This window comes from Petaurus breviceps, unplaced genomic scaffold (genome assembly GCF_028583685.1).
Source record: "Petaurus breviceps papuanus isolate PSGF00001 unplaced genomic scaffold, PetGlider_PUasm1.0 90723, whole genome shotgun sequence".
In the NCBI taxonomy this organism is placed as follows: domain Eukaryota; kingdom Metazoa; phylum Chordata; class Mammalia; order Diprotodontia; family Petauridae; genus Petaurus; species Petaurus breviceps.
Window position 1 is genome coordinate 8,576,947 of NW_027187323.1, and position 13,008 is coordinate 8,589,954.

Genomic DNA, 13,008 nt, shown 5'->3' on the forward strand with positions numbered 1-13,008 from the left:
TCACTTTTATTACAATAACCTTCTTGGTATTGATCTTCCTGACTCAATTTCCTCCCTCCTCAAATCCAACCTACAAATTACTAGTAGGCTAATCTTTATATGTCTTCATCATGTCATTCCTCTATTGCAATTGGATTGAATTTACATTTCACAGAATCTCATAGTTAGAGAGGAGCTCAAAAGTCTTTTGTCTAATCTGTACCCGATGAAGAATACTCATTTGCAACAAGTGGGGTCATCGCTTTGATGAAAGACCTCTGGTAAGAAGAAACTAATTCCATTCCACTGCTCCAACTACATTTCCTACTACTCTCCAATAAGCAACCTGTTAGGTGTCTCTAATTAGGTTGGTCTCCTCCTTGCCTTATGCTTGCTCCCATCTCTCTGATTTTACAAATGTTGTTCATTTGAATGTCTTTAAGCTTTCCATTTTACTCCTTCAAATTTGACTTCATCTCACCTCTTCTATGACATCTTCCTCCCTTGACTACTCTAGTCTTTACAGATCTCCCTTTACCTATAAATCCCTATAGCACCGAACTTCAAAATTTAACACTTAACTTCTGTCATTATTATCACTTGCTGTTTTGTATGTATTAAAGTAGTTTTGTCTTGGTAACTAGATTCCAAGTTCCTTGAGGATGGAGATTTGTCTTATAGTTCTTTCTCCCTCAGAGCATACAAGCACTCAATAAACCCTTGATTTAAGTAACCAGTGTGTCTTTTTTTTTTCTTTTTGGAGGGGGGAAGGCAGGGCAATTGGAGTTGTGACTTGCCCAAGCTCACACAGCTAGTAATTGTTAAATGTCTGCGGCTGGATTTGAACTCAGGTCCTCTTGACTCCAGGGCCAGTACTCTATTTACTGCACCACCTACTCGCCCAGTCCAATGTGTCTTAACATCAGTAGGATTGGTCTGGGGATTAAAAAACAATCCTAGAGAGCATGTAGTAGTACAGTGTGATGTTTTTTATCATCACTTTCTTTTACTAAATGGGTACCACATTAAACTTTACTGTAGAAGGGGTAATTAAGATGTCATTCGACCTCAGATTAAGCATCTAAACTAAATATGACACCTCACAGTGAAAGAAAAATTTTGTAAGGTAAAGAACATAGGATCTGGAGTCAAAACAACTGGATCATAGATCAATTTCTGCCATTAATAAGATGCCCAACCATGGCCAAGCTCCTTGTCTGCTCTGGGCTTATTTTCTTATTGTAAATGATCTCTAAAATTCCTTCCAACTTAAAAATTTTATGACTGTGTAGTTATGTCCATCTGTTGTGTCAAAACTTGAAGTCAGTTTTATCTCCTTGATATACTTTAATCCTTTATTCAATGCACTACTTATTTCCTCACAATATGTCTCAATTCATTCCTTTCTTTTCAAGTCTATTGCCTCCATCCTACACTATCCTTTTAATTTTATATCTAGACTCTGGAGTCCTTGTTTCTAGTATCTCCTTTTCCATCTCAACTTTCATCTTAGCTTTTCTGAAACAGTGCTTTCCATCAAGTCACTACCCTGATCCAAAAGCTTTATTTCATTTGCCTATCTGACCAAGTCTAAACTCTTTAGCTGATTTCCAAGGCAACCAACTAGATATTCTGCTGACATACTTCAAAGCCCAGGTCAAATGGTAGCATCTCCAAGACACCTTTCTCTGGTCCCTCCTCTCTTCCTCACCTGGAAGTGATCATATAGCACTTTATATTTTTTTATATGGTCACATTTTAATTTGTATTATATTAATCATGTTACTCCCCTACTCTTGCTTAAGTACAAAGTTAACTAGTCTTTAACTGACACCCTCCCCCAACATTACATTTATGACCTGGAAAGAACCCTTACAAATTTTCTCACTTTACATATGAAAAAATTGAGGTTTAGAACAGATCAAGGGCATAATATCCTGTGTTTTATGCATTAAAAGCTAACAGAAAAAGTCAGTGAAATTCAGCTTAAGAACCAACACTAAGTTTTATGCTATGAAAATTCAAAAAGCATATTGACAGATGAGACTGTAGAGGAAGTAATGAGAAGAAATAGAAATATGTTTTGAATAAAAAGACTATCAGTTCTGATACTTCTTTAACTTGTATGGTATAGTGAAAAGAGGGTTAGATTCAGATTTAGAACTGGATTTTGTGTGTACTTATTTTCCTATTCCTCACTCATTTGATGCCTATTCAACTAAGTTTAAAATCCTTAGCATGACCTCCAACCAAATAGATATCCTGTTGACATGCCATGTATCTACTACTTCCAACCTCAGGCCAGTCATCTCACCCTTTTCCCCCCAGATTTTATTCATGTAAAAATTAGTGTTGTACTAGTGTCTAGTACCTAGACCATTTCAAAGGTTCCTTTCAGCACTAAATCTTATGATTCCATACATTTCTCCTCCTCTGGGAAATGGGAATAACCCTCACTAATTTTATTTCACAAGGATGTTGTGAAGAATTCTTTTTTGGCAAAAGTAAACTTCACTACAATTTATAGAAATACAACTTGAATAACAAAATGGCATCAAATGGGGGGGGGGGGAACTACTATAGGGGTAAGAAAAAGAAACCCAAGGCATTACAAGCAGACATGAAGGGTCAAGAGGAGGTACCTGGACTGAAAACAAACAAAAAAGAGTAATGAGGACAAAGAGAGGAGTGAACAGGGCCAGGAAGAAGTAGTCAGAAGAGAAGGGCCTTAGAGAATTTATGTTTGGCAGGTTAAAACAAAACTGTCAGTAGTGGACCTGGAGGAGGTGGGGAGGGGATGCTTTGGGATTATTCCGAAGGGAGTGATTAAGAAGGAATATTTTACTGAGAACTGGAAAGCCCACTCTAGAAAGAGAAGATGGGAGGGGTGGGGGAAGGGGTAGAGAGGGAAGGAAGGAGAGAAGGAAAGACGGAGAGAGAAAAGAGTGGGGCGGGGGCTCTCTGGAGGAAGCCCCGGAGAAGGGAGAGGTCTGAACTAAGGGAGGGCCGAGTGGGTGTGAGAAAGGAAAAAAGGTTGAGCAAGGACGGAAAGAAGTGGTGGGGAGGGGAGTAGAGGAAGTTAGCAAGGTGAGTGGGAGGGAGGTCAGCAGGCAGAGGCGGGGGTGACCGAGGCAGCCGCTAGGGAGAGCGATAAGGGGCGGGCGGCGAGGGGACAGAGGAAAGAAGAGGAGAGGAAAGGAGAGAAGAGAGGAGGGGCCGGGCCGCAGCCGGGCTGGAGGGAGGAGAGGCGGAGCCTCTTCCGTACGTGCCAGGAGGCTGCGGCGCGGGCTGGGGGGGGTGGGGGAGCAGCTTGGAGGGGAGGGGGGAGCCGCGGCGTCGGCGCGTCGCCTTGCTGGGCCGCGGCCGGTGGTCAGGAGGGAGAGAGGAGGAGGAGGAGGAGGAGAAGGAGGAGGAGGTGAGTAGGCTCCGGGCTGGTGGGGGGAAGCAGCGCGGGGCAGTGCGTGCGCGCCGGGATCAGGGCTGGCGACGAGCGGGGGAGGGAACGAAGGAGGATCTGCCCCTCCTCCCCCCTCTCCCTCCCACCTTCCCCTCCCCGCGGGAGCGTGGCGGGGCGCGCAGTTTGGAGCTCCCCGAGGAGGGGCGCGCCATGGGGGGGGGGTGAAGGGGGTGGGGGGGGCCGGAGGATCGGAAGAGCGGGTTCGCTGATGGGGGGGGGGGGTGGGGGGGGGGGGGGCGGGGGGGGGCTCGCCGGCACCCTCGCGACCCGCCCCCCCCACCCCTTCCTCCCCCCCCCCCCCCCCTCCCCCCCCCCCCCCCCCCTCCCCGCGGGAGCGGGGCGGATAGCCTTGTTTGGGGCCCCCCGGGGGGGGGTGAGCCAGGGGGGGGGGGTGAAGGGGAGGGGGGGGGCGGAGCTGGGGCTGTGCGCCACTAATCCCAGGTGCAGAGAGTTGGGGAGGGAGGTGCCGCGTGGGCCCCCCTGCAACTTGCTGCACACCCGCCCCCCCCACCTCCATTCTTGAAGGGAAGGGGGGAAAGGTTTGCATTTTAGTCTCCCCTTTCCTTCCCCCCCCCCGCCCCCGTGGATTTTTCTTTTTCTTTCATAAATATCCATGTGCAACTTAAAAAAAAATTTTTTTGTTTCGGTTTTAAGCGTCCCTCCTTCCTCTGTCCTCCTCAGCACACGCACTTCCCCTTGCTTAAAGTCCGGCGGCGCGGCTGCCAGCCTGGGCTCCAGCCTCCGCCGGGCTCCTGCTCCCCGCTCCGAGCCCCTACTCTCACCCCCCCACCCCCCCCCCCCCCGCCCCCACCTCTGACAGCCGCATGGCCGAAGTAGACTGGTGAGCTCTAGCGGCTGGGCTCCTTGCAGCCCCACGCTGAAATTGACACGGGAACTCCCGCAGCTCCTGTTGAAATTGACGCGGAGCTCTGCTCACCGCGAGGTGGAAACAGACCCAGAGTAGAGCTGTGGGAACCGGGATGGGAAGAAGGGTGTGCGTCGGGGCCACCCACTCAAACCTGTGAGCTCGGATGGCCAGGCCCCCGGATTGGGGGGAAAGGGAGGGCGCTGATGACTGAGAGTGGAATGCTTATTTTGTCGAAGCAGGTTGGAAGAAAACCAATGAATAGGTTTTAAAAGAAGGTGCACCTCTTTGCCAGACATTTAGGCTCCCCAAAGATGCGTTCTCTCCCGAAACACAACTCGTGGAAATTCCTGCAGTTACACACCAGGGAACATGTGCCGCCCAATCGATTGACTGGCGACTTGAAGCTTCTCGAAGTAGATTTCACTGTCACTGCACTCCACCTGCCCTTCTCTCAAGAATTCAAAAGATTTGTGAATCTGTCGGTGCGAGGCCACCTTCTTGTTTTGGTTAGAGACCGGGAAACAGTTTTGAATGATCAAGCTGTGCGTTTTTTATTTTGTTTTTCGTTTTGTTTAAAAAACCTCAAGTGCTGCGCACAGATAAATCCAGCAATGAATGCAAGAGGGAGGGTGAGCTAATAAAGTATTTACTTAACTATTTATCCTGAAGTAGTTTTCTTCCAAATAAACGAAGCTTTATGGTTCTTGGAGAATTGCAGAAGGGGTCATGTTTAATTTAAGATAATTCCTAAACCCGCAGTCTTGAGAGTTGCTGGCTCCAAAACATGGACTTAGTCTCTTTTTCCTTCTGCATCTCAGTTTGAATCTAAAAATTCCCGTTTATAGTAATTTTCTATGCAGGGTGGATTCCTCTGTTCAGCTTCCATATTCATAACCTATAGGTATTTGGTGCCACCCACTAATTTGATCACATTGGCCAGGTAAAGGAGCTTCGGATTGCAGCTTTATGTTGAAAAGTGGTGCAGTGTAATTCAATAGAGCCATTTTATTGGACTCTATTAACCTGTTTAACCTTAAGCCTTAACCATGACAGGAGTTTCATGTAGGAATCCACATGCCAAGTGCAATATTGAATTTTAATTAGAGCATCTTAGGCCTGAAGTAGATAGAATAGATTCTCCTCAGTTCCCACTCCTCTCCTTCCCACTACTAGTCCCCTTTAAAAATACATTTTGCTTAAGGTCTTATACTTAATAAATATGTTTTACACTGAGAGTGGAGCAATAGAGTTTAAATCATGAAATTATTTTAATAAACTAGAAAACAAATAGGTAAGCTAGACCATATGAGATAAGGTAGGACATTATTATCTTTTGTAGTCTAACGATTTGAGAAGTAATTTAAAATAGCTTCTTTTAAAGCAATAGGGGTTAAGTAACTTGCTCAAGGTTACATGGCCAGGTGTTTTTGGGTGGGTGCTAAGTGTCTGAGCCCGGGATTCGATCTCCAGGTCTTCTCAACGCTGGAGCCGGTGCTCTTACTCGCTGTGCTACCTGGACGCCCCAGCTTCTTTACTTACCTTGAAATCTAAGCACATAATTTTTCTTATAGTGGAACCATAGACTTTATGGTGCCATTGGGAATGAAGAGATTATCCAGTACAACCTGTTCATTGTATATACGAGGAAACAAGCCTAGAAAAGTTAAAGCTACAGCTATATTGTCAGGAATCTGGCAGTTATCTATATCTGATTGATTTGATTAGTGGATTAATCACAAATGGATTAATAGTTAAACCAGAAGTGGAGTTTTTTTGACAGAATTATCTGGTTTGATTAACTATACCTATTAAATCAATCAGCTAATCTACACATCTCCAATTTGATTTCTACTTTGTAGATGGAGTTTCTGCTTATTATTTGAATCTAGTTGATGCTACAGATCCAAGTATAAACAGTTTGTAGTTTGGAAATGTTTATACTCTGCCAAATCAAACATATCTTTGCCTTTTCAGTTGTAACATGGTATTTTCAGTTGTAATATGAAATATTTTTCACTTCTTTGATTATCTTTATGTTCTTAGTTCAGAGAGTCATTTTATACCCTGAAAGAGTCTTCAGAGCACAGTGCCTAGCACCATAGTAGGTGCTTAATAAATGTTGATTCGTTGATTGATTTCAGGGATATTACCATTCTCTGTGTAATAGAATTCTTTTGGATAAAAGATTCTATAGGAATATAATTAAATTCAGCTAATACTAAGCACCTAGTATGTTCAAGGCCCTGAAAATACAAAAATAACCACAGTCTGTGTTAAGGAGTTTATAGTTTAGTAGAAGGATAAGGAAGGTACATGGTTAAATAATTGACATTGGGCAGTGAGTGATAAATGCAAAATAAATGTCTTGGAAATATACTATGAGAAATTTAGGAAGAGAGAAAAAGCTTTAATTTAGGAGTCCTTATTAGAAGTGATGGATCCTGAATTGGGTCTTGAAGGAAAGGAAGGATTTCAATAGCTGGCATTGGTGATACCATCCTAGGCATGGGGGTCATGGAACAAAAGGGATAATGATGGGAGAGAACAGGATAGAATTGAGGGGTGAAGAGTAGTCAGTTTTGACTACAGTGTTTCTTTTCAAATCTTCCCTCCTAAACTTATGGATGCATATCTTCTCTTCATGCTTACAGCAGATTATCCAACCTTCTGCTTCACTAATAAAGGATATGACTTTGGCACCACTGATCTGAGCCAGTCTCCTCATTTTGAAGATGAGGAAACTGGAGGCCAAAGAGGTTACCAAGTTGTTAGGGGCGGAACTGGAATTCAAACCCAGGTTCTCTGACTCACATTCAGTGTTCTTCTAATCCCCATTGCACCAGTTTTTTCCCCCCCATCCTTCTTACCCTTTCTTTAGCTTTTGAAACTCAACCACACTCTTATACTTACCTTCCTGTCAATCAAAGACACCACACCCTGCTGCTTATATATCTTACCTCTCTAACCTCTATCCTTTCCTATTTTTTTTTTTCTGGTTCCTTACTCTCTTCTCAACTTAAGCATGAATGTTCATTAAAGGTCTGGTCCTCTTTTCTTTTTTGTTCTGTTCTTTGGCAATGTCATTAATTCCCACATCCTCAACTAGTTTGTAGAAATGATACACAAACAGTGCCATTCCCTATGCATGAAATGCTCTTCCTGCTTTTTACATGTTAAATTCTGAATTAAAATGTGCTAAATTCTTACCCATATCTTTAAAACTCAGAATAAATGCCATCTCTTTCTTGAGACTTTCTTTAACTAAAACCTTAAGTTTGGTAATAATCTTCCCCTTGATCCAGGGTAGGGAGCAAGTTCTTTTATTAAGGGTATTTTTTTCTGTGAAGTTTGGATTCAAAGAACTGCACTTGAGGACCTAGAGGGCAATGTGTGTCCTCAAGGCCACAGTTTCCCTACCCCTGCCTTAGAGCTTCACGTTATATAACTAATTAATGTACTTGTAATATTGTACATTTGAGAGATATTTATAAAACATTTAACACGCTACCTTGCATGCAGTAGGCACTCAATAGATGCTATTTTCCTTTCCTTTCTCTTCCCCCTGCCCTTTCCCTATTTACTGTGTGTCTTATCCTACTGACCCTTGCCTTGATTCTCAGGCAGGACCAGGAACTGGACTTCTGCCCTGCCATTGCTGGTATATTCCCCATCCCCCCAACGATTTTCTACCTGAGGGGTTGATAGTCAATCTAATCTCAAGATAATCCAGTTTTAGGACTGATAATTAGATCAACTTTACCCTCAGTGTTTTCTCATACCAATCAACCAGTAAACTTATAGTATACTTTTGTTTCCTCCTACATAATGTAAACTCAGGTACTTTTTCATTTTATCTTTGTATCCCTAGTACCCTCCTGGCACATAGTAGGTACTTAATAAACGTTTATTGAATTGAGAAGAGTGTGCCTCATTTAAGCTTTGTATACTGTAAGTTTACTGGTTGATTGGTAAACACAAAATATATAAAAAGTAATTACCAAGAATGCAGTAAAGGTCTAATATGAAGATCAGTTTGTTATCAAGGCAAGAGGGGTTCCAGAGAACGCAATGGAAGAATGAAATGGGAACACCAGGACAGGGCTGCCACAAATGAGTATGAGAAAACACTGAGGGGGTGGTCAATAAAGGGAATTTAAGCCTAGCCAGCCAACAATTTATTCTAAGTGGATCCCATAGGGCACTGGATTGTTACTCCTTGCAGAGTTACAAGGGTAAAGTTGATCTGATTATCAATCCTAAAACACACACACACACACACACACACACACACACATACATACACATACACACACACACCCCTAGCCATGTGACCTTGGGCAAGTCACTTAACCCCAATTGCCCTACCCTCCACCCTCCAAAAAGCAAAAAAAAAAGAAAAGAAAAGAAATAAGAGGGACGTGTAAGATGAATTTGAATTTACGAACCTGATGACTGGGAGAATAGTGGTAAATAAAATAGAAATAGAGAAACTGTTGGTGTTGAGAGCAAAGGCTAGCTTTTGGGAGTGGGCAAAATGATTTTGGACAATGTTACTTTGGACCATTAGTAGGGCATCCAAATGCAGATGGATATGAAGCAAGCTTCTGGAAATGTGAAACTAGAGTTCTTTGGAAAGATAGGAGGTTGACATGTAGATTTAGGAATCACCTGCATAGAGATAATATTTGAAGCCATGGGAGTGGCTGACATCAATCACCAGGGAAATACTGTTACGTGTCAAAAGATATCCTAAGGGATTGAAGAAGTGAGTGAGGAGGATGAGGAGCCTACATTGGAGACAGAGAAAGGGAAAAGTTCTGATAGGTAGAAGTATGCCTAGAGTATTGAAATATCCTCATTTGTTTTTAATGTAAGTATAAAACTGTTGCATTTGATTATACTTGCATAATGTTGCATTGTTTCCTTTTTAATTTTATTACTTATTTGATCTGCCATGCTAAATGTTGATGTTCTTTAACCAGAAACCACTGTTATATAAGTGAGGGCTTCTAAAAAGCTTTTTCAGCTTCTTTAAGGAATTTTCTTTTCCCTTTTCCTTACTGGTGGACAAATTTCAGCCCCTCTTTTCTTGACTCTGCAGCCTAGATCATTTGTTTATATTTGTTTTTAATTGAGGAAAGTTTTCAAGAATTTCTCTTGGAAAGTACCTTGACCACACCCATTATTCAATGGTCCTTGCAATCCAAAGAAATGGTTCCAGGTTGGATTGACAGAGTCTGTGGTAATTCTGTTTAGTGATCTGTGCAGTGCTGTATTGAATAATCAAAAGTGGGTTACTTTGGGTCCCCAATGATTAGACTATATGAATTCCTTTTGATTTTCTAATACAAACATTACTGCAAAATGAACAATACTGGCATTTTTAATGCAAAGGAGACTTCAGACCACCAGTTGATTATTCTTAATCAGTGCTTTTTATTAATTTCAGTGGCAATTGAAGGATTTGAAATATATTACCTTGCATACTTTAGAAACAATTCTAGTCCTCTATCTTAATTTTGTAGATGTCAATTATTAATACATATTGGTATATTTATATGTAGATATAGATGGCTATCTATATCACTTTATGTACACACACATACATATATATTTTAGTAGTCAAGTCAGAATATGATTTAACTATAGCCATCACTAATTACCAAAGTGGAAAATAAATATTGATGTAGCAATTTAGAATTTAGATTAAGAAAAAAAATTGGATCTTTTCATTGTTATTGGACTGTGATAGAGATCCTTTGCCTGAACAGATACATTTTTAAACATTCACCAATCATTTGACAAAGTATTTTCATTTCATTTATTAATGTAGAAAAAGGAGGTACAAATTTTTTCCCTTTCTTTTCCTTCAGACTTGATGTGATTAATATGTATGCATTATTTTATATTTCTTACACTTAGAAGTTTTATGGCACTATAAAGGATGGAGTTTAATGGCCCTAAATTTGTTCATTAGTAATTATATATACTAAAGAGAAAATTCTCATTAAAAGCACTTAAATGCTTGCTCATAAAAAGAAGAGACCCCCTTTGTTGGTTTGTTTTTCCATAAGATCCTAGTTATTGAATCGAAGGAAGTCATCAAACTCTTTAGTGGCCTATTTTTTTAATTTGGTTTTAGAACAGTAGCTATATATTGAACACCAAAATTGCTGAGTAATGAAACCATTAGGTATTATAAAGAATCCTTGCAACTTTTCTCTTAAAATTTCTTGTGATGATTTAAAAAAAAAACTTCAAGTATTGTACAACTAAATCTGTGAAAAAATGCAATCCCATACTTTTAGTAGGAGGTAAGTCTGAGGGGTGGCCCTTTTATCCTTTAAATGGACAGTTTACTAATTGTGTGGAAGTAAACACTTTCTAACTCTAAAAGCAAAATTTCAATTAGCTGAATGAAATGAGGTACATGAAATTAATTCAGATAAGTGGGGGAGTCTTTAATGTAAATGATGCATGTCAAGGGACATGACCTCATTTCTGATTTTTTTGGAAACTCTTATTTAGCCTTTGCTATTAGATTGTGATCTTTTCTCTCACCTCCCCCCCTTCCCTTTATCTCTTTTTTCTTTCTCATTCTTTTTAACATGACCCCATAGAGTTTCTTTTAAACCTTTTTCAGAGAAGAAATTCAGAGCACTGTAATGTATGACAAGTGCAGTTGTTTATTTAATAATCATCCTGCCCACCTATTTTGCTCTTTAGATAATAATACCACAGGGTTCCATTTTGTTACCTTTCTGTCAATCGTGTGTATGCCCTTGATGCAATTATGATTTCACTCCCAAATAGAGAATTCAGATTGGAAGGGACCTCAGAGATGATCTAACTTGTCCACAACATTCTGGACTAGTGGACTAGCCCCAATTTCAGTACCTCTAGTTAGGGAAAACACATTACCTCTCAACATAACCCTTTTCCCGTTTAGAGGGCTCTCATGCCAACAAAATTTTTCCTTACATCAAGCCTTAATTTGCGTGTCTGAATTTTTTACCTTTTATTTCTAGTTGTGGGTACATTTCTCTTTCACATAACACCTATTTATATACTTCAAGATCTCTCAGACTTAACGTCTTTTTCCTCCGGTAAATCCAGGGCAGTTTTTACTTGGGCTTCAGCTACGATGAGTTGCATGGATAAAGATGACATGTTGCATAGACAATAGTGAAGTAGCTGAAGCTAAATTTATGTTGTGCTTAAAACATGCTACTGCCTTGAAGTGGTTGCATTTATAAAATTTGCTTAGGATATTTCCATTGGGCTGGAAATGAATCCAGTGACCATACTTTACATAATTATTATGTTGAATAGTGCAAATACATACTACCACTTCAAGAGATTCATTATTTTCACTAATTGGGCCCTGGCAGTATAGGCTACGTGAATATACCTAGTACATTGCCCTTACTGTAAACTTCTGTCCCAAATGATGGTCAGGTTGATGGAGAGTAAAGGTTTTCAGAAGGAAAGAAGTGTGAAGGTGAAGTGTGCTCACTTGATTAATGGAGTGTTTCCACATTTTGTTACAGATGTTATATGTAAAACACTTTGCAAGCTTTGAAGTGTTATATAAATTAGCTTTTGCTATTACTGAGCTTGGTAACTTTTGGCTAATTCTGGTATTGGAAACTTTTTGATATCCTGTCTCACTCTAATAACATTTCCTTCTCTCTATTTTTTTTTAAACATAGGGCACTCCTGTTTTGGTAGCTCCTTGGTGATGGTAATATTTGTATTTTTTATCATTATAGTATGTCTAACTTGTATTGCCACCAGAAACTACCTTCTGTAATCTTAAAATGCAGTGGTCCACTTACTTAAGGTTATTTGCAATAGGAAACAAAACATCCATTTTTAGTCAGCCCCATGTCTTGGTTTACTTCTTGGTGAGTTTCACAGTGCTGTTTATTGATCTGTAAAGTTAGTGAGTGATTCATACATTGATTTCCTCAGGGCACTTGTGTTCCGTGTGTTCAGTTGTTTATCATGTCCGACTCTTTGTGTCCCCATTTGGGGTTTTCTTGGCAGAGGTACTGGAGTGGTTTGCCATTTCCTTCTTCAGCTCATTTTACAGTAGATGAGACATTTTACAGATGAAAAAAATTGAGGAAAATAGGGCTAAGTGACTTGCCCAGGGCCACACAGCTAGTAAGTGTAGGGCAGGTGTATTTAAGAGTAAAACATTTTCAAAATCTTGACAGAGTTGAAGCCCCATCTAAATAGTGATTCAGTCAACAAACAACTTTATTAGGTGTTTACTATGTGCCAGGTACTCTGCAAACCAACCTTTCTTTTTATCTCTTTACTCTAACTCAAGTAGTCTGATCCTGCTTAACATTTCTTTATAGCATGTTATAGGAATTTTTTGCATGTGTCAATGGTCATATAATAGCTAACATATAGTGCTTAGTATGTACTAAGTAATGTATGTATGTATGTAAGTGCTAAGCACTTTACAATTCTTATCTCATTTGATCTTCACATCCACCTTAAATAGTTATTATTATCCTCATTTTACAGATAAGGAAACTGAGTAAAACAGATTAAATAACTTGCTCAGGGTCATATAGCTAAGTATCTAAGGTCAGATTTGAACTTAGGTCTTCTCCCAGATACTAGATAGTATATATATATATATATATATATATATATATATATATATATATATATATATATATATATA

The 13,008-nt window shown here is 40.3% G+C and overlaps 1 protein-coding gene and 1 long non-coding RNA gene across 6 annotated transcripts in view; one reads left to right on the top strand and one right to left on the bottom strand.

The window, feature by feature from the left end:
- The window catches only part of LOC138145098 (uncharacterized), a 63,899-nt gene extending 58,045 nt beyond the window's left edge, over window positions 1-5,854 (bottom strand). The window contains exon 1 of the long non-coding RNA XR_011164108.1: window positions 4,248-5,854. This is a non-coding gene — a long non-coding RNA (uncharacterized lncRNA). The remainder of the gene's footprint in view (window positions 1-4,247) is intronic.
- GTDC1 (glycosyltransferase like domain containing 1) overlaps window positions 3,272-13,008 on the top strand; it is a 476,083-nt gene continuing 466,346 nt past the window's right edge. For 4 of the 5 annotated variants that reach the window (XM_069066750.1, XM_069066753.1, XM_069066759.1 and 1 more), the window contains exon 1: window positions 3,272-3,394. The gene's annotated coding sequence lies outside the window, so the exon portion shown is untranslated. The remainder of the gene's footprint in view (window positions 3,395-13,008) is intronic. The other variant, XM_069066751.1, reaches the window with a different exon arrangement.